Source organism: Harpia harpyja, chromosome 17 (genome assembly GCF_026419915.1).
Source record: "Harpia harpyja isolate bHarHar1 chromosome 17, bHarHar1 primary haplotype, whole genome shotgun sequence".
NCBI classification, from domain to species: Eukaryota; Metazoa; Chordata; class Aves; order Accipitriformes; family Accipitridae; genus Harpia; species Harpia harpyja.
The window spans coordinates 23,764,778-23,785,068 of NC_068956.1; the positions used below are offsets into that span (position 1 = coordinate 23,764,778).

General features: G+C 42.2%; 1 protein-coding gene across 2 annotated transcripts in view; it reads right to left on the reverse strand.

The window, feature by feature from the left end:
* SPATA13 (spermatogenesis associated 13) overlaps positions 1-20,291 on the reverse strand; it is a 165,030-nt gene that overhangs the window by 120,004 nt on the left and 24,735 nt on the right. The window lies entirely within an intron of this gene.

Below are 20,291 nucleotides of genomic sequence, written 5' to 3' on the forward strand. Positions count from 1 at the left end.
GCAGCTGTTAGAGATCTTCCAAAGTATCTGGAAATGACCTTACCTCCTGGGGGGCTACAGCCTCATTCCAAAGCATGTAGCAGCATCAAACTGGATTTTGAGACTGCTTGGCAACAAATATGACAGGTATTGCAGACAAATATTTTCCAAACACTAAGCAACTGAGATGCTGCAAATATTGAGCCGGGTCTTTCAGTGGTCTCAAGAATCTTATTTTGCTCTTTATTAACTCAGAAGAGCAGTTCTAGGCTCTACTTCTGCACGTGTCTTTCTTACAGGTTTATTTTTTCACATAGTGTATACAAAGCCCCTAATCTTAATGGTATTTTTGCAGTGACTGACATGAGTGCTGTATTTTCCAAACTGGTAAGGATTTAATGCATTACAGGAAGGTAATTAATAAATCCTGTGACTCTACAAGTATACCATGCACTTCTTCCTGTAATGAGAAGCTTGAATTTTTTTTTTGTATTTATTGAAGAGCATTAATGAATATGACTCTTTATGACATTTCCAGGAAAGGTGGAACAGAACAAGAAACGGTCCATTCTCTGTAAACAGACATTAGTTCATAAATAGTTTCAGCGAAGAGAACAGTTTGCCCATTCTTCTCCTGAGAAGTGGGTCAGAATTGTCACTGCTAACCTAATCCCTGTGGCTTAGCCCAACTGCCTTGCATCACAAAATGTAGCTGAAAATTCGCACTGTACCAAGCTGCCTGATTGCTCTCCATACTTCAGCTGGAAAATCAACAGAGGAAGCCACACTCAGGGAACTAGCTGGGACTTCTGGACCTCATGAAGCCCATGTGCAGGAAGGGATGAGGACAAAGAGCAGGACAACTTCAAGAAGCTCCAGAAAGCTCAGAAAAAGTCACGTTTGAAAAACGTACCTAAGTAGAGCATCATTCCAACTACTCAAGAGAGGCAGAGCTATGAAAACTGTCAGAGACATCTGACCGAACCGTGGACACAGAACCCCTTGGATCTTGTGCTCTTTGCAGCTTCCCCTTATACAGTTGTGGCTTCTAAGGATACATTTGTTCTAGCAGGGCAAACAGTGGCAGAGTTTGGTCTCTTGCCATGAAGGCAAGTGGCATGGTTTGACCATATCCACATTATTAAGCTTTCCGAGCTTCCCACAAGGGGTTCATCCACTGCCTGGGTGCAGAGCAAGTGCTGCTGGTCTACGCCTGACCCACGCTGGGGAGCATCCTAACAAGCTGGCAATAAAGACAACTGTGACTTGTGTGGGAGCCCATGACCTCTCTCTGCTTAAGTCTAACACAGACATAGCCTGTGTGTAAGTTTACTCTGAGGCACTTCACTTCTGTGTATACTTCCATTTACTTCACTGGAATTACCTAGGCAAACAAACTCATATAGAGGCATAGAGGTTTTTAGGATTATGACCTATGTGCATCCTATAAACTGATGGTAGATTATAAGCAGTTAGCTTCCAGTGCCTCACAGTGTGTGGAAGACATTGTGCACTTTGGTTTTTGTCAGTCCTGTCACAGTTTGTCAGAGTTTTCAAATCTAACATTTTTTATTTGTTATTTAAATGTGGGAATGAATTAAAAGGAGTTAGGAGGAGGAAAGAATTCTTTGTTGAAGAAAACGTAAATGGAAAAAATCATATAAAAAGAAGGAGATAAAGGATATCTAAATAGAGATGTAAGAGGAGAGAAAAAACATCTGGGAGGCTGACTATTCAGGGACTTCAATCCACATTAAATTGTCAGGCAATCAATCACACTGTATAAAATTAATGAGGTTGGTAATTCCTTTCTATATAACCACTCAACAGCATAATTTATTAGTACATTCAATAGTACAACTATTATCTGATTCACTCCATAGTCTAGCTGAAATGTAATATCTGAGTTCAACTTGCACAAACCCTACAAAAAGCTATTCAACCATTTTTATTTATACATAAACAGGTTAAAGCTGTGTTTTCTTGTTATGTTCTGTTTCTACAGCTCTTCTAGCAAATCAGTTTGCTGTGACCATTACTCTAATACTTGTACTGTGGTTGCACTTAGAAATTCCTATCCAGATTGGGCTCAATAGTGTTCGTAAACAAACAGAAGGCAAGAGACAGTCCCCAAACCATAAAAAGTTTACAAGCCAAGGAGATGTGCCAGGCAAAGTGAAGAAGTGAGGAAGCACAATACTCATTTTCAAATGAGTACCCAACTTTAAAGAACAAGAATTAACTTCCCTGCCAGTTACAAACAAAATAAATTCCAACATGTAGGTCCCAGACCTAGCTACTTATGCAGCCATGGAATTAGTTCAAACAAGGATATTGAACTGAATGTTACGGACATGTGCAGTAAGCACATTTCGGACTGTGGTTTACAGGAAACTCAATTTTGATAGTTATGATCAGGAATTAGGGAAGAGAATATAATACCCCGAGTGGCAAAAATCATGCATGTGCTGTACAACTTCTCCCTGCAGTTGAGCTCTGGCATGTTAATGCTGGTCACGCCGCACCAACCGTGCTCCCCTGCACCGCGCCTCTACTGCGGAGACAGCATCTCACCTGCCTGCTGAGCTGCGAGCTGCGGCACAGGAGAGGTAGCACTGTAAACCACTGTAAACCAGAATACACTCCGTATTCCCTCAGTCCCTCCATACACAGGCACACTGAGTTCTCAGCACTGAAGCACGGGGGGTGAGCTGGGTCCGGGGAGGGTGAAGCAGGGAGCCCGAGCCATGCACTGCCTCCCCCCACGGCGCTCTGCACCTGAGCGTGGGAAGTACAGAGGCCCCAGCGCGGCTGTCAGACTCCCTCCTCCATCCCAGGTAATAGCAGAGGGGAAGGTAGCGAGAGAAGACAACAAAAAGAAGCACTGCCAGATGGTTTGTGGTACAAACCTCCCCCTTCTTTCATCTCCCAGACCTACAGCGCTGCTGGGGATGGAGGGGGCAGGGAAGAAGATGAGGCTGTGGATGGGAGACTCACCCAGAAGAGGCTGGAAACCACTGATGCAACGAATTCTTCGTAGTAACAAAGCATAAAGAGAAAGATTATCTTCAGAAATCACTAAGCAAATAAATTTTGAATAGAGAAGAAACACCATAAATTCACAGACAGTTCAACAGTAAGGGGGAAAGGTTTGTCAGGTGTTTTTCTCTTCAATCATTTGTCTGGGTTTGTTCAATACAGGCACTTCTGGAAATAGCATTTACTAATTATCTTTGATCAGCAAGATCACTCGCACAGACTTTGTCTTTTTCTAAGACTGGCTCTGCAAATTCTCTTAATCTGCAAGTAATTTGAGAATTCTTAATTTTTTATGATTAAAGCAGGCCCAATGTCCCTGTACTATACTTTTTAGACTATGAGGGCTGGTGCTCCCTGTCAGAGGAATAATTTCCCTTCAAAATTTGCACATCTTGCTGTTGTTTCTACATTTCATTTTGCGACAGAAATTAAATCCCTGCTGGTGAGTGAGGTCGGAGGAGACATCACACTCCACTCACAAGGCAAGCGGCCTCATGGAGCTCCTCAGCTCTGCTTATCCGTATCCCAAGAGCTGTGGGAAGCTCTTATGCCCATTCCTCGCTATTGGAGCCATCATTTCTAGCAAGCTGGACAAAACACTTGTTGAGGCAGATGTACCAGGCTGTCACACGCTGCATTTCCTCACGGTTTGTCATCCAAGCAGCTGTGGAGTGTTTTGTTTGTGGGTTAAAATTAGGAGCCATACACCCCAGTGCCAGGGTTTTTTTAAACACTATTTCTGTTTCCAGGGAGGTAAACAAGAAATACCCTCTCCAGTCTCTCAGCTTGTTGCAACTGGCATGAGTGACACGCGGCAAAAGCCTGGCCTAGCACATGGCAAATACAGAAATCTCTCTTCAGGTTTGAAGAGACCAAAATGTTTACTGCTCGTTTTTGTGAATAAATAACAGAATCAAGAGGTCGATAAATGATTTCAGAAGGAGGCATGCAACGTTCCTGAAAGTGCCATGGTTAAGTGTGTTTCAGTGTCATTTTTCTTCTAGTCAAATGGTTTAGTTATTAAAAGGCACCACAGCTACACTGGTCACTCATTTACCAGTGTCATGCACTGACCAAGCTCTTTTGTTGAGGTGTGTTTCATCCTTTCAGCACCGCCAATAAACCCTAGTATATTTTTACTGTACCTGTCCATAGAAATCATCCCAGTTAAGTAAGTCCTCACTTTTCATAAGCACTACTTGGGAGATGACTGTATGACTATGTCAAAACAAGCTCCTTTAGTTTTAATCAGCTTCCCAGGCACAGGCTGGCAGGATGCTGCACGTCTATTTTGCGTATTTCTACAAATGCAGAAAAATCTTTAACATAGACATTGTGGGCAGCACTCTGAAATAATAAAGTATATTTATAAAATAAAATATATTTATAAAATAAATTTTCTTGTCTCAAAGAGCTCCAGAGCCACTTGGACATCCTTCCTCACTTAGGACTATGCTTCAGGCTTCAGCGAACCATGCTCACTCTTTTATGTTGCATTGGGGTCAGGGCCATTTATACAAGTTACAGTCACAGCAGCCACTGCAATGTATATGTACATTTAGGGTTTGGCACTGTCCAAAGTCGGTGGGTGGTATTCCTCCCTTCCATACAGCTCTGTGGGGAACCACCTCTGAGCATGAGGGTTACAGTAACACATTATCCCTCTTAAGATGTAGTTGTCTCTTCAAAACTCATTTTGGCTTTCTGACTCATCCGTTCCTCGGATAACTCTGACTCAGAGCAGGGGAAGTGTGAAATGTATCCACTAAAATGCCTTTTTTTTCCTGAGGATGAGGTGGAGAGTCCAGTCCCACAAAACCAGACTGCTTTTTTTTTTTTCTTGAGCCCTTGATAAATGTTCAGAGGAAGGATCTGACTGAATGCCCTGGAAACTGAAGTAATCAGCTTTTCTGTATAAACTGAGCTGCTAGCATCACAGTAGAAGGGGTTTCAGTAATCAAGTGATAGCTTGCAGCTAAATATGACTTGATTAGATATATAATCTGGTCCAGTTGAAGTTGGGAGCTCTCCTACTGTTTTATTCATGCAATTCCTACGTGCAGACATTGGGTCACTGATTCTGTATTCTGATGCAAAAATGCACAATAAAGACACAGCTTGTTAAGAGTCAGTTACAGAGGATGGGTGTTAATCTTGATATTACAGGCTGATTTTCAGCAATGATTTGAAAGGCATAACATATGCATATGGGATACCTCAGATGAATGAATCTCTAAGCACTGTGATAATTTTCCAGAGAAACAATTCCAGAAGGGATCTGACCCACCCACCCTGCTTGGTGCTATGGAAATATTTTTTAGATTTAGAGACGCAGCACATCCCAGTTGTTAGGAAATGGTCCAGGGAGTCACTGTCACTGCCTCACATGAGGATGTTACAACCATCTAGGCCTGAAATGAGGTTAGTTTAAATAAAAAAATCTCAGGGTCAAATTCTGCCGGCCACCTTGCTCACGCTTACAGGGAAAGGTGCAGATCAGGGTAAGTTAATGTGACAAAATTGTACCATAAGTTAACTTTTGATGTACTAAAATGTTCTAGTGTAAACAAAAGTCTTCCGGGGACTCTGGCAAGGACTACATAGAGGCTATTTCTAAATGCAATAATCAGTAGTAGAGATGTGTAGTTTGGCATTCCTGAAATCTGATACCTGAACTTGTCTGCAAAGCTTGTGCAGCTAGGAGTTCGGGCCTGGTTCAAAGGAAAAGAACTTTTTAATCACCCTCTGTAGAGTTGTTTAAGATCCTTTTCCTTGCCTCCTACGTGATATATTCTTTCATAGTATGTTCAGATCCTACTTGGATGGAGACAATAAAACCAAACAAACCATGAAATCTTGTTGAGTTCACAAAAATCTTTCCAGTATTACCCTGAACTTTGTGAGACATTATCACAGAACTGCTGCTCTGACACTGCAGGTATATATCTCTGGAGTAAAAGACTGAAAACTTGTCTTCTTTGTCTCTTAAGTACCAAATACATATTAGACATTTCCTTGGAAATCAGAACATGTGAGCCAAATTCTGTCTTTGTATGCAATGCTGCAATCAAAGAAGTCATGGCAAAACAAAGAAGTAAACAAGTTTTTTTCAATCAAGTTTAAAGTGTGCATTATTTATTAGAAAATTTAAAATAGTAATTCAGTAATCAATAGCTATGTTAGTTTCTGCCATTCATGTAAATGAATGAAGATCTTCTACACACTCTTAGTTCTACTGGTGTAAATAACTGACTCTCACTGGTGAAAAAAATGCCTTTTACATGAGTGTGAACTTGCCAGGAGACCTGAGGATGCTCCAGCCTTCCCAATGGCACTGCCTGGAACAGCGTGTGCGCTCCAAGGCACGTGCCATACCCACCTAGCTGTGCTGCCTCATTTCTCCTTTCCCATGTATTCTCCATACTGAACCTCCCGTGTTTTTAAACTGCGATATAATGCAGGTTATATAAGAATAGCTGTACTGGGGCAAGAGGAAGATTTATTTAGTTCAATATCCTGTCTCTGGCCAAAAGTCAATGTCTAGCAAACAGTATAAAAAACCCTAGCTATCACACGGTGGTAATTAATCAGACCGCTTTCCAGCCTTCAGGGGCTTAATGAGCCAGAAGTTGTGTCCTCAGATATAATAGCTCTTCATGGATTTCTCTTGAATTTTGGTAAACTTGAAACATCCAGAACACCCTATGGTGTGGCAGAACTACACCACAGTTTAAATTCATATTGGGTGATGAACCACCTCCTCCTCTTTATGCTAAACCTATCATATAAGCAAGAGATTCCTATCCATCCTCTTCATGGCACTTACTAGTTTATAGATTTCTGTTGTATCTTCCCTTCGTTTGTCTGGTTTTTGCAGACTGAAGAATCCTAACTTATTTGCTCTGTGCATGGAAGCCACTGTATAATTTTGATCATTCTTGTGACTTGCCTCTGGATCTTTTCCAATGGCACTGTTATTGTTGAGCTGGGGAGAGCAGACTTCTGCATAGTATTCAAGGTGCAGGTGAAGCATGCATTTGTTTATACAATGGCATCACAATATTTTGTTCTTTATTCCTTTCTTAACAATTCTTAGCATTTTATTTGGGGTGGTTTCATTTGTTTGTTTGGGTTTTTTTGATTGGTACTGAGCATCAAGCTGATGTTTTCACAGAACTGTGTGCTACAGTCCCAAGAACTTGGCAAGAGGCAGTTTTACAATGACTGTATAGCAGTGAGCACAGTGAGGTGCTGGAGGGTCTAGGGTTTCTGCACGTCTCTCAAGTACAGGTGAATACTTTCCACTCCGCAATGACATATACATGACTATAGTGTGTGGGATGCTACAGAAAGTGGAGACGAATCTGAACAGACACGTATTTGTCTCACTTCGCCTCTGAAAAGCATATCACATATACCTACTATGTATGGCAGCTTGTACACACTTTGTTCTTCTTAAAACACAAAAATAGCATGAGATGTTTTGAAAAGCTAGTTCATGTACTTTTTCCAAGTTCCACAGATAATCCAGCTTCCTGGTTTTATAAGAAAGCATTTTCCTCTTGTCAAACATGTTGCTATGTAGCAAATTCAAATACATTATCTAAAACATATTTTCAAGGCAAGAAAATTTTTGGATTATAAAATATCACAATTCTACACACAGTCTGTTTTTTCTTTCCTTAGAAGAAGAAAAATACTTTCCAAAGCAGCCAGGGAAACATTCTTGTTTAAAATGACTGCATGCAGCTATAATATATATAGCGATGGATTTATTCCTCATGGATTGAGTGGACTCTGTGGTAGTCCATTATCCATTATTACTGAACACTTAAAATCAAGAAGCAGTCCAAGATTTTAAATGGATCCTCAGACTCCTCCAACAAAAGCACCTGAACACACCAGATGATTACTTACCTGATTATATTACAATGGAGGAGATAGATAGGATACAAGTGATTAAACACCAAAGTGCTTTTAAACAATGCAGTTAACATGTCATTCCAATGAATGTTTGGCTGACTACAATATTTCAAAGCAGAGGACACAGTCTTCTGGTTTTGCGGATCACAGGCTCTCTTTGATGTCCCACAGCTGTTCTCGCAAGGCAGCTCAGAAATTGCTCCATTTTAATCCATTCTGATTAATGCCACAAAATGAGTTTTCCTGACACTGGTAATTTTGCTCTGCTGGGGAGTGATTGAAGAGGATGGGCTTTCATCCCAGCACAGCAAATCACTGGCAGCCTGCTGCAAGAAAGAGTTAACCATCTTCTTCAGTGAATGAGATGAAACTGTAACTTGTTTTCTTTTAATTAACTCCACACTAGATTGCTCCAGGTCCTCCTGGCACCCCTCAGCTCCAAGACAATAGCAGTGCTCCCAGCTAGGGTAGGATTTTGGAACACTCAAGTTTCCTGGGAGTAGCCATGCTCTGCGTGAGTCAGGTCACGCTTTTCTCACGCTGTCTGAGAACAATTTTGGAGAGACTGATTGTGAGCACAAGGCAAGTCTAACGTATCTGAAGCCATTTAGACAGACTCAGCATGCTGGTGAGTCAGGATGACCAGCAAAGATAACATATCAGCAACCCACACCGACTCCACTGTTCATAATGAATTCCTTCCTCTGGGTTTACTTTCCACTGATTAGTCTCTTGGTTTTCTGAGTTTAGCATTACTGCCTTAGGACTCCCGATTCTATTTAGTTTATGTCCCTGTGTGGACTTGGTTGCTCTTTTCCACACAATGTGCTCTTAGACTGTGGGGCAAACCACAAGGCTTATGAATGAGCCTTTAATGCACAAGGCTGCCATGTTAGTGTCTTCATACACGACCATATAGGAACATTCCAGTGGTGCCAGGAGTTGGATCCGGAGTGGAGACTGTGGTCAGGACTCCAGCACGGTCTGCTCCTGCGTACAGTGGGGTCACTGTACACATCCAGACCCTTCTGTATGCATTAGAGAGAGGAGGTTAATGCAGACAGTGCAAATGCTTCCCGGCGGGGACAGACACCAGCCCACATCAAACAAAAATGTGGGAGAGACAACCAGGAAGGAGGTGAAGCTAGGTACTGGAGTACAATCTGTGTGCTCCTAGAAAATTTACAAAAAGCATGGAAAATATGCTTATCTGGATTTAAACTTATAGAACATAGATTCTTCTGTAAGTAGGTGAAGTGTGCCAGTATCATGTCTGCTTGGGTCTGCCATTCCGTGCAGTGCAGGGACCGAGCAGGCAGTCTGTTTGGACATGCGCTACCACAAGTGAATAAATCAGGTTTATAGTGGTGCAAACTTACCTCCCCCTCTCTCTGAAGTGATGCTGATAAAGATGAAAACAAAAACAGCTGCCCAAATGAAAGGATAATGTAGATCTTATTCAGGTAAGAAAATGTACAGTTCATTATACATAAGGAGAAGGCGTTCAGCTAGTGTGATGAATTCTTCCCACAAAACAGATATAAACCAGGTGTCTGAATCTGCTTCTGGAGGTGCATTTGTCTTCATACTGACTGGAAGGAGAACCTAGAAGATCAGCTTATACTATGTGTCTAATTCATTTCAGAGCTCTACATTTAGGTGATATTCCTCCCACTGAGCATAATACAAGGTCCAGTTAAGTCAATGTTAATTTTCCCTGGGCTCTAGAACATTAAACAGAAACCATCACAACAGCTAAAATCTTATTCTCACCTGTAACGTGTGGACTTCCAGAGAATCAATGTACAATTATGACTGGTTTCAGAACAATTCTCTGTTGATAACTCGTGCAAAACACATAGTCTGCACTAACACATTACCCTTATATTCAGGTGACAAAGACTGGTTTATTCTAGTTAGTTCCTTTCTCACAACGTACACTAAAATCTTACCTGCAAATTAGGCTAAGTATCCTAAATAGAAAATAGGATGATGTGAAAAGAGATGAAGACTATAAGCTTGATATCATTGGCAACATCAAGATTATATGATTTAAAAATGTTGTAATAGTTCTTATATTTAGGTTGCTCACATAAAATAGGAAAAATTAATGTTGTCATAATTGTGCTCTCTTTGAGATGCCAACACATAAACATTAATCTCTATTAGTTTAAACAACAGTTGAGGCAGCAATTAAAGGATTAGGAAAGAGCATCAGTCTCTTCTAAATGCAGTGAAAAGCCAGGCAGGAGCCTGGTGCTCAGGCACCCCCAGTAACCCTCCGTGAGTGCTAACACCCTGTCCTGGAACCCCGGTGGATTTGCCTTAATCCAGATTGAGACACGTCCTGTCAGTCAAATGGGCCTGTCACTCAAATCTGCACCACAAAAAGTCTGTTTAGTGGAGTGCGAAAAATAAATTTAATCTACATGGGTATAACAAAACACACTAGTAAACATGCACATGGGGAACATTTTTTCAAATCATCTACTGAAAATCTTCTGAAACATGCCCAGCTTTACAATGGGAGTGGTAGTCACACTGGTCAAAGAAGACATTTTAGTTTAAAGATTTAAATCAAAGTTAGGACAAAAATGATTTTTTCAATCATGTAGCATCTGTGTTCTTTAACACAGATGGCTTAAAAAAAACAAGCCAATTTATCAGACTGAAATGAAACTTTAATTAGATAATCTAGTTCTACATTGCCAATATTAATTTATAAGAACTTTAATATGCACTGATACATAGGTTGCTTGAATCAGACTGCAGGACTCAAGAGCTGGAATCAGTCCAGCACTTTGAAGTCTGACGATCTGAAGGACTAGTTTTATTTTGGATTGTTTCTTGCCCTTCCCAGTTTTGGGAAGAATGATGAATTATCTACTACCTTTTAACTTCCTGCTCAACAGCTCAGTCAGGGACACCAAATGAAAAAAACTGAGGTAAGATATGTAATCTACCAGCAGAGAATCATAAGAAAAATTTAAGTTGGGAGGACTCTACGGGGAGCTCTCTTCCAAATTCTTACTCAAAGCTGAACTAACTCAAGTAGTAAATCGGTTTCCTCTGGGTCTTGTCCAGTCAAATTCTTGAAAGCTCTAAGGAGGAAAATTCCAAAGTCTCTCTTCGCAACCTATTACAGTCCTTCAAATCTCTCATAATGAGCACTTTTTTCTGTATATCCAGGCAAAATTTACCTTGCTACAACTTTCTGCCATGGCATTTGTCCTTTCATTGTGTACCTCTAAGAGGAACCTGTCTCTGCCTTCGCCATACCTCCCCTCTAGATAGTGGGAGGCAGCAACTAGAACCCCCTTACCCTTCTCAGCTCCATGCTAGGTAAACCCACTTTATTCAGTGACCCTTTCTATGTCATATGCACCAGCTCCCTGACCATTTGAGTGGCCCTTTTGCAGACTCTCTACAGTCCCTTGACATCCCTTTTGTACTGGAGACCCCAAAACCAGACACCATACTCCATATAGTAGCCTCATGAGCACTGAGTAGAGGGGAATGATCACATCCTTCAGTCTACTGGCCAGTTCTGTTAATAGAGCTTCAGCAGGTGTTTAACCATCGTCACTGGAATGGCCCACTGCTGACTCAGTAGTGTCAGCTTTATTAATATTAAGATTTCAAATATGTGGATTTTCATTTCAATTTTCCAGAATTGCATAGCACCAGCATGACCTGCCTTCCATCTTCATAGCTACCACCATGACTATTATGCTTTGTATCACCAGTGGGTAGCTTTCTGGTCTCTTGTGAGAGGGGATGTAGGCAAGACAGTCAAAAAGGACTGTCGTGGTTTAACCCCAGCCAGCAACCAAACACCACGCAGCCGCTCACTCACTCCCCCCCACCCAGTGGGATGGGGGAGAAAATCGGGAGAAGAAGCAAAACCCGTGGGTTGAGACAAGAACGGCCCAATAGAACAGAAAAGAAGAAACTAACAATGACAATGACAACACCAATAAAATGACAACAGCAACAATGAAAGGACTGGAATGCACAAATGATACGCAGTGCAATTGCTCACCACCCGCCGACCGACACCCAGCCAGTCCCCCGAGCGGCGAATCCCTGCCCCCCACTTCCCCGTTTCTGTACTGGATGGGACGTCACATGGTATGGAATACACCGTTGGCCAGTTTGGGTCAGGTGCCCTGGCTGTGTCCTGTGCCAACTTCTTGTGCCCCTCCAGCTTTCTCACTGGCTGGGCATGAGAAGCTGAAAAATCCTTGACATTAGTCTAAACACTACTGAGCAACAACTGAAAACATCAGTGTTATCAACATTCTTCGCTCTGAACTCAAAACATAGCACTGTACCAGCTACTAGGAAGACAGTTAACTCTATCCCAGCTGAAACCAGGACAGTATCCACCCCTTATTCTATACCATTGACGTCATGCACAGTTCCCATACCTTTAGTTACATCCTGATCAATCATCACTTTTCCATCCCTTTAAGACATATGAGCAATGATATATATATATATGTATACACACACAGAGATATCATTCCTTTAGTTCATGGGTCATGTTCATAAAATGTTCATTGAGTTCATTTAGTTTCCGACTCTGGGCTCCATCTGTCATACCAGTCTTTCTGGGCAGGAGGGATGGTGCAAAGTCCTCTCAGTCGGTAGAGCAGAATTGGGCTTCAGTGCAGTGTGACAAGCAGGTGACATTTGGCGCAGCAGGAGGATGGTGTGCACCGTTGGATTGTTGCATGCTGGAGTCAGTTCTGGTTCCATCACTACTGCGCTTTGCTCAGTTTTATCACAGTTCTTTTCTTGCTTGATCTAAGTGATTCTTACTATAGTACTATGGATATAGCACATAATTATAGTAAGGATAATATACAGTAGCAGGGTTATATAGCAACTAATATACAGTTTAATTCTGGCTGTTCTCACCTAAAATTAAATCCCCTTGAGGCACACATCGGACTTCCCCATCTTTTCGCATCACCCACCAAGTGCACCCAGGCCCTTGAGCAAAAGCAATCCCACGAATGGGTTTACCTTTGCCTGAGGCAGGAGTAACCCAGACTGTCTTCCCTAACATATTTTTTATGTGCACTACAGGGACTTTATCCCCTTCTACAGTATGTAAAAATTCCGACTGGGCAGGGCCACCCCGATTGGCAGATCCTCTGGTGTTGACTAACCAGGTGGCTTTTGCTAAATGTGTATCCCAATGTTTGAAAGTTCCACCCCCCATTGCTCTCAATGTAGTCTTTAACAGTCCATTGTATCGCTCAATTTTCCCAGAGGCTGGTGCATGATAGGGGATATGATACACCCACTCAATGCCATGCTCTTTGGCCCAGGTGTCTATGAGGTTGTTTCGGAAATGAGTCCCGTTGTCTGACTCAATTCGTTCTGGGGTGCCATGTCGCCACAAGACTTGCTTTTCTAGGCCCAGGATAGTGTTCCGGGCGGTGGCATGGGGCACAGAATATGTTTCCAGCCATCCAGTGGTTGCTTCCACCATCGTGAGCACATAGCGCTTGCCTTGGCGAGTTTGTGGGAGTGTGATATAGTCAATCTGCCAGGCTTCTCCATATTTATATTTCAGCCATCGCCCTCCATACCACAGGGGCTTTAACCGTTTGGCTTGCTTAATTGCAGCACATGTTTCACATTCATGGATAACCTGTGCAATAGTGTCCATGGTCAAGTCCACCCCTCGGTCACGAGCCCATCTATATGTTGCATCTCTTCCCTGATGGCCTGAAGCATCATGGGCCCACCGAGCCATAAATAGCTCACCCTTATGTTGCCAGTCCAGGTCCACCTGAGCCACTTCAATCTTGGCAGCCTGATCCACCTGTTGGTTGTTTTGATGTTCTTCAGTGGCCCGACTCTTGGGTATGTGAGCATCTACGTGACGTACTTTTACAACCAGATTCTCTAGCCGGGATGCAATATCTTGCCACAGTGCGGCAGCCCAGATGGGTTTACCTCTGCGCTGCCAGTTGCTCTGCTTCCATTGCTGTAGCCAGCCCCACAGGGCATTTGCCACCATCCATGAGTCAGTATAGAGATAGAGCACTGGCCACTTTTCTCTTTCAGCAATATCTAATGCTAGCTGGATGGCTTTCACCTCTGCAAACTGACTCGATTCACCTTCTCCTTCAGCAGTTTCTGCAACTTGTCGTGTAGGACTCCATACGGCAGCTTTCCACCTCCGATGCTTTCCCACGATGCGACAGGATCCGTCAGTGAACAGGGCATATTGCCTCTCATTTTCTGGCAGTTTATTATACAGCGGGGCCTCTTCAGCACGTGCCACCTCCTCCTCTGGCGACATTCCAAAATCTTTGCCTTCTGGCCAGTCCGTGATCACTTCCAAAATTCCTGGGCGACTGGGGTTTCCTATGCGAGCCCGTTGTGTGATCAGTGCAATCCACTTACTCCACGTGGCATCAGTCGCGTGATGTGTAGAGGAGACCCTCCCTTTGAACATCCAGCCCAGCACTGGCAGTCGGGGTGCTAAGAGGAGCTGTGTTTCAGTACCAACCACTTCTGAGGCAGCTTGAACTCCTTCATATGCTGCCAATATCTCCTTTTCAGTTGGAGTATAGCGAGCCTCGGATCCTCTGTATCCCCGACTCCAAAACCCCAGGGGTCGGCCTCGGGTCTCCCCAGGTGCTTTCTGCCAGAGGCTCCAGGTAGGGCCATTCTCCCCAGCTGCAGTATAGAGCACATTTTTAACATCTTGTCCTGTCCGGACTGGTCCAAGGGCTACTGCGTGAACAATCTCCCGTTTAATTTGTTCAAAGGCTTGTTGTTGCTCAGGGCCCCATTGAAAATCATTCTTCTTTCGGGTCACTTGATAGAGAGGGCTTACAATCAGACTGTAATTTGGAATATGCATTCTCCAAAACCCCACGACACCTAAGAAGGCCTGTGTTTCCTTTTTATTAGTTGGTGGAGACATAGCTGCTATTTTGTTAATCACATCCATTGGGATCTGACGACGCCCATCTTGCCATTTTATTCCTAAAAACTGGATCTCCCGTGCAGGTCCCTTGACCTTACCTTCTTTTATGGCAAAACCGGCTTTCAGAAGGATTTGGATTATTTTCTTCCCTTTCTCAAAGACTTCTTCTGCCGTGTTGCCCCATACGATGATGTCATCAATGTATTGCAGGTGTTCCGGAGCTTCACCTTTTTCCAGTGCAGTCTGGATTAGTCCATGGCAAATGGTGGGGCTGTGTTTCCACCCCTGGGGCAGTCGATTCCAAGTGTACTGGACACCCCTCCAAGTAAAGGCAAATTGTGGACGACACTCTGCTGCCAGAGGGATTGAGAAAAACGCATTAGCAATGTCAATTGTAGCATACCACTTGGCTGCCTTTGACTCTAGTTCGTATTGAAGTTCTAGCATATCTGGAACGGCAGCACTCAGCGGTGGCGTAACTTCATTCAGGCCGCGATAGTCAACTGTTAGTCTCCACTCCCCATTAGACTTTCGCACGGGCCATATGGGACTATTAAAAGGTGAGCGAGTTTTGCTGATCACTCCTTGGCTCTCCAGTTGGCGAATCAACTTGTGGATGGGAATCAGAGAGTCTCGGTTGGTGCGATATTGCCGCCGGTGCACCGTCGTGGTAGCAGAGTGTCGTTACCACTGCAGTTACCACTGCAGTGTCCAGGGATTAAACTTTCTCTGATTCTCTGACACTTTGATCTCTTTGATCCCAAGAGCACTTCCTTGTCCTTTTTAATATTATTGGTGTTAACTATCACACAGCCATGAGCATACCAGTCTCCTTCATCTTTTCAATGCTAACTCAAGCTTGGCTTCTGAAGATGGAAAGTTATCTTCAGCAGAATAAACAATATTCTTCTTTCTTTTTGGTGCTTTTTTATATGGCTCACTGTAAAGCTAAAAGCTATAGAACATCTTCATTCTGAAAGTATATAACCACTGCTGAGCGTACCAGACCCAAAGGATAACTCTAGATCTATCCAGACCAAAACAGATAGGTTCCAGTCAGCATCTTGTTCAGGTAAAGCATGAAATCATAGAGAAGACTATAAAATTAATCATCAGATATTGCTGTGCAGGCAGGTCTGCAAAGCCCAAAGCTTGCTGCAGCTGAAACCTGTGGCCCCAGGGTTCAGCCATCTATTATCCCAAGTATAGCTTGATGCAGCCAGGCTGTATGACCTCAGTTTAGTTTTATTGACAAAATTGTTGTTAAAGTTTTAAACAGTACATGAGCTAAAGACTAAAAAAAAAAAAAGAAAAAGAAAAAATGCAAGATGAAAACACAGGCAGAGATGTAATTGTTGACTAAGAATTGGTCATAGTCAGCAACTCAAGCACTTGAGAGGAAAAATAGTGAACCCATATAAAACCCTAAGGAAAGAAAGCAGAGCACTGGCAGATGGCAACTCAGCAACAGCAAGGACCAGCCAGTTCCAAGGAGCAATACAGGCTAACTCTTCCCCACTTGACTGATGACTGGCTGGCCAGCCAATAATTAATTGATACTCTAAGCAGTGTATATCCTACTTGGAAAATATCTTTGTGCATGGTAAAAATACTTGAACAAACACAATTGCAGTAACGAAGGGTTGCATGGCTATCTTGGATAGCTTGAGACTGGTATTAAGAAGCTCCAGAAGCAAATGTTCTCATTCACAAAAAAAAAAAAAAAATTTTTTTACAAAATCACCATGAAACCCAGGTGTTTACTATTGATCTGGGCCATTAGCAAGAAAAGCATGTGCAAATAGTGCCAGTGTCCACAGGACCTTCTTGGACAATTTCAAGGGATTTTTTTGGTTTTGTTTAAGGCTTGGTGGGTGGTTGGGAGTTTGGAGTTGTTTTTCACTACCTTCTCCCACAGTTCATCTGTGTGCCAGGAAGACTTTATTAAATCTGCTAGGTGACCAAGGAATTGCGGTGGATACTTCCAGACATGAGCCCATGAAACTATGCAAGAGCAATACCTTACCACAACACACATAAGGCTACTCTGCAGTCAGACCGTATACCTAACCCAGGCTCCCCGCTCACCCAGTGCTGAGAGATCTCCCAGTGATACCGTTGCCACCAGCTCATACTGGAGTGCTAATGCAGCCTTGCTGCCAAGAGTTGAGACAACTTAACTCTGTTTACAATACAGAGTTCATGGCTAAGCAACCGCAAAATGTTTTTATAGCTCAATTCAGCGTGTAATCTCAAAGATGTCTTGCTGTTTCTGACCTTTACTTACAGAAACATGATGGCATGGGAAGGCATGACCAGCCAAGCGCTTCCTCAGGGAGTCTAGTTTTGGTGGTGATAGGTGTTTCTGTTTCATATATTCTTCACCATTAGAGCAATCAAATGGGAAGAAAAGGATTTTCCTTTAATCATGTGAATACTAATTGGCAAATTGTCATCTGAATTCCAGGAGAACACTTTCAACAATGAATTTTGGCATTTTTATAATGGCTTAATGTGGAATCTAAAGTTTTCCCACTGCAAAATGTTGTAAATTGCTTAGCCCTTGTGGGCTTTAACCTCGAAAGCATATATGTTTCTTGTGGGAATGGATCTTCCTTACAGTTTTCATATCAGTTTGGCTTTATAAACTAAGCACTATCTCAATGAAAACTATGAATGAAGGCATGTATTGGAATATTATTGTCCCAATGAAATGCAACATTTTGGGGAGTGAAACAGGGCATACTTCCAGTAGCAGTAGACAACAGTTTTTAGCAAGATACTTAATGACTTCTCTAAAAAGAAAAGCAAGCATGTAATCTGGCATTTTTCTAGGTCAAATCTAATAAAACTTACTGTTATTCCAAGTGTTTCAAGTTGCAAGTTCATTAATGAGCACAAGTTGCCATTCACTTGATTTTCATGCAGTTCCCTGGTCATAAAATTATTTTTCAATCTACAGGGAGAGAAGTTTGCTACTGCATATATAACCCTTCTAGATGTGAAACAGAAGATTTCCCTGACAAATGTGTTAGCTAAATCGCACTCGGTGCCTCCAGCGCAGTATTCACTGTTTTATTAATTCCTGTCATAAGCTGCAACATTTTCCTGACAGATAGCTGGTGCGTTCCCACTTTCAAAGTAAGAAGCAGCAAGACGAGAGCTGATACATACTGAAGCTACGATCAGTCTCTAGCGATACAGAAAGCTCCAGTTTCGGTGTTCTCTGCCCACACTACCTTCTGGTGGGCTCTAAGGACAAGTTTGTAAGGCAGAGTTCATGCCTCCAGTAAACACGGAGTGAGTGAGAAAGCACAAGAAAGTGTGAAAACAGCAAGGCTAAATGAAACAGCAGAACACTGTGGAGCTTTTTAAAGTCCCTAACAGCAATGTGTGAATGCCTAGCTAACTACCCTTGAAAATAAAGTCAGTCATAGGTACCTTTCACTTTGCTGACTGAGAAATGAGTTTAGAGGATCTGTGTTTCAACAGCTGTTGGCAAAACAAGTAGCCCTGTGGCGGGTGACACACTAAATGTCAAAATCTTCCACTTGGTCGGGGCTGAACTGGAATGACTTTCACCAGTCTCCTCAGCAGCCCAGTTCCAGGTGGGAGCGGTGCCAGTGGGCAGCACGCTGTCCCTGGTGCCTTGACAACAGAGCAGCTCCCAGCTGATCCAGTACTCTTCCCCTCACACTGTCCTTCTCCCTGTCTGATGGCTGCACACATTGCTAAGTGAAAACAGGAGGAAAATAAGCACATCAGTAGAGAGAATGTATTTGGGATGGATGAGAAAACAGACAGTGCCCAGAGAAAATCAGTTCCCATCTTTGTTTATCAAGTTGCAAAACCACTAACTCAGAAAGATCGGTGGAGCAGCTGTACGAGAACTAGTAGTTTCAGTTCTTCTAGGTCTGAGCAACAGATTCCTTGTTTTGGCTTCACAGTGGTATGAGGCCTTTGAGTTTCACTTTGAGATCAGCATTCAAAGCAAGCCAGAAGCTCAGAATTAACTTCAGCTGGAATCAATGACTTTTTATGAGCTTCCACAACACACTTGGTATTACTCAACACATACCCTAATTGAGCAATCTTTCTCCAGAGAAGGGAGCGAAGTTTTATCCAGTCTAATTTGTTTTCAAGCACCATTTCAGACCATGTTCTCATTTAATTGTACCAATACAATTTTCATTGGAGAATCTTGGGTAAATTCAGGTTTTGATTTCCATCAGGCTGTATTTCAGTCCTTGTAACCAGAACATCACTAGAAAACTAAGGGCAAACAAGAATCTAACGCTAGAGAACTGAGTTTTCAACTGCATTATATGAATTGATTATACACCTTTTAATACCTTCTTCTTTACAGAATGTTTCCCCCCTTGATATTTTATATATTTTGTTTCTCAAAATTTGCAGTTCACTCTTTGGATTTCTATCTTTAGGAGAGAGAGGTGTATGTTGTTTCAGCTTAATGAGAGTGAAATATCAACTGAGTTGAGTGAAATATAAAATGTGATTTTTATTTTTTTTAAAAAAGGACATTTGGCTGTAGATATTTTGTAAAAGTGCATATCTGTTATGCCAAAGGACAACAGTATGAGCAGATATTTCATTAAGTAAATCAAATAGCCAATAAAACTCTGTACTTATCCTAGAAATATTCTATTTTTGTGCCTAACTTTGAAATTGCTTACAGTATTCTCATTTCAAGGTTTTATTCAAGATCCAAACCCACATTTGGGGGCCTTGGGATTTTTAATCAGTTTCATGCAGACAATCAGTAAAGATGATATATTTATATAAGCCCAGTTTGTCACCTTTATCCAGATTCTTAATATACTTCAGATGACTTGCACAATGCAGTATAGCACTTACTTACGTGCTATAAGAGGAAGAGATTTACTTCAAAATTAAAAATATTTTATCTCTATTTAGAACAGCATCAGGCAAAGGGAAAAGGAACCAAATAGATGATAACCCTGTAAGAACTACGTTAATTCAAACTCTCTCAGAATAGTCCCTTCAGACACTTTCTGAAGCATCCTGCATTTGTACAGCTCTTACCCAGGTTTCGTGCTTTACAGTTGCTTAGGCTATGCTACAGTATGTCTCAAAGACCTGCAGACCTGATTTGGTTTTGATCAGGACTCACAGAAGGAAGCTGATTCTGCAGCCAAACAGCCAATGGAAAATATCAATACATCTATGATATGCCCTTTAAAACAAGGTGGTTATTCAAGCAAACAGTTCACACAAGTGTGGTCTCTGGTACTGAAATTTTTCAAGCCCTTGCCTGAAAGCCTGCTCAAGTTAAACCAAACATTTCCATAATGCCTATCTCCAAGGTAGGTACAACAAGGGGAGACATGCTTTGCTACAACATTACAAAACAGCA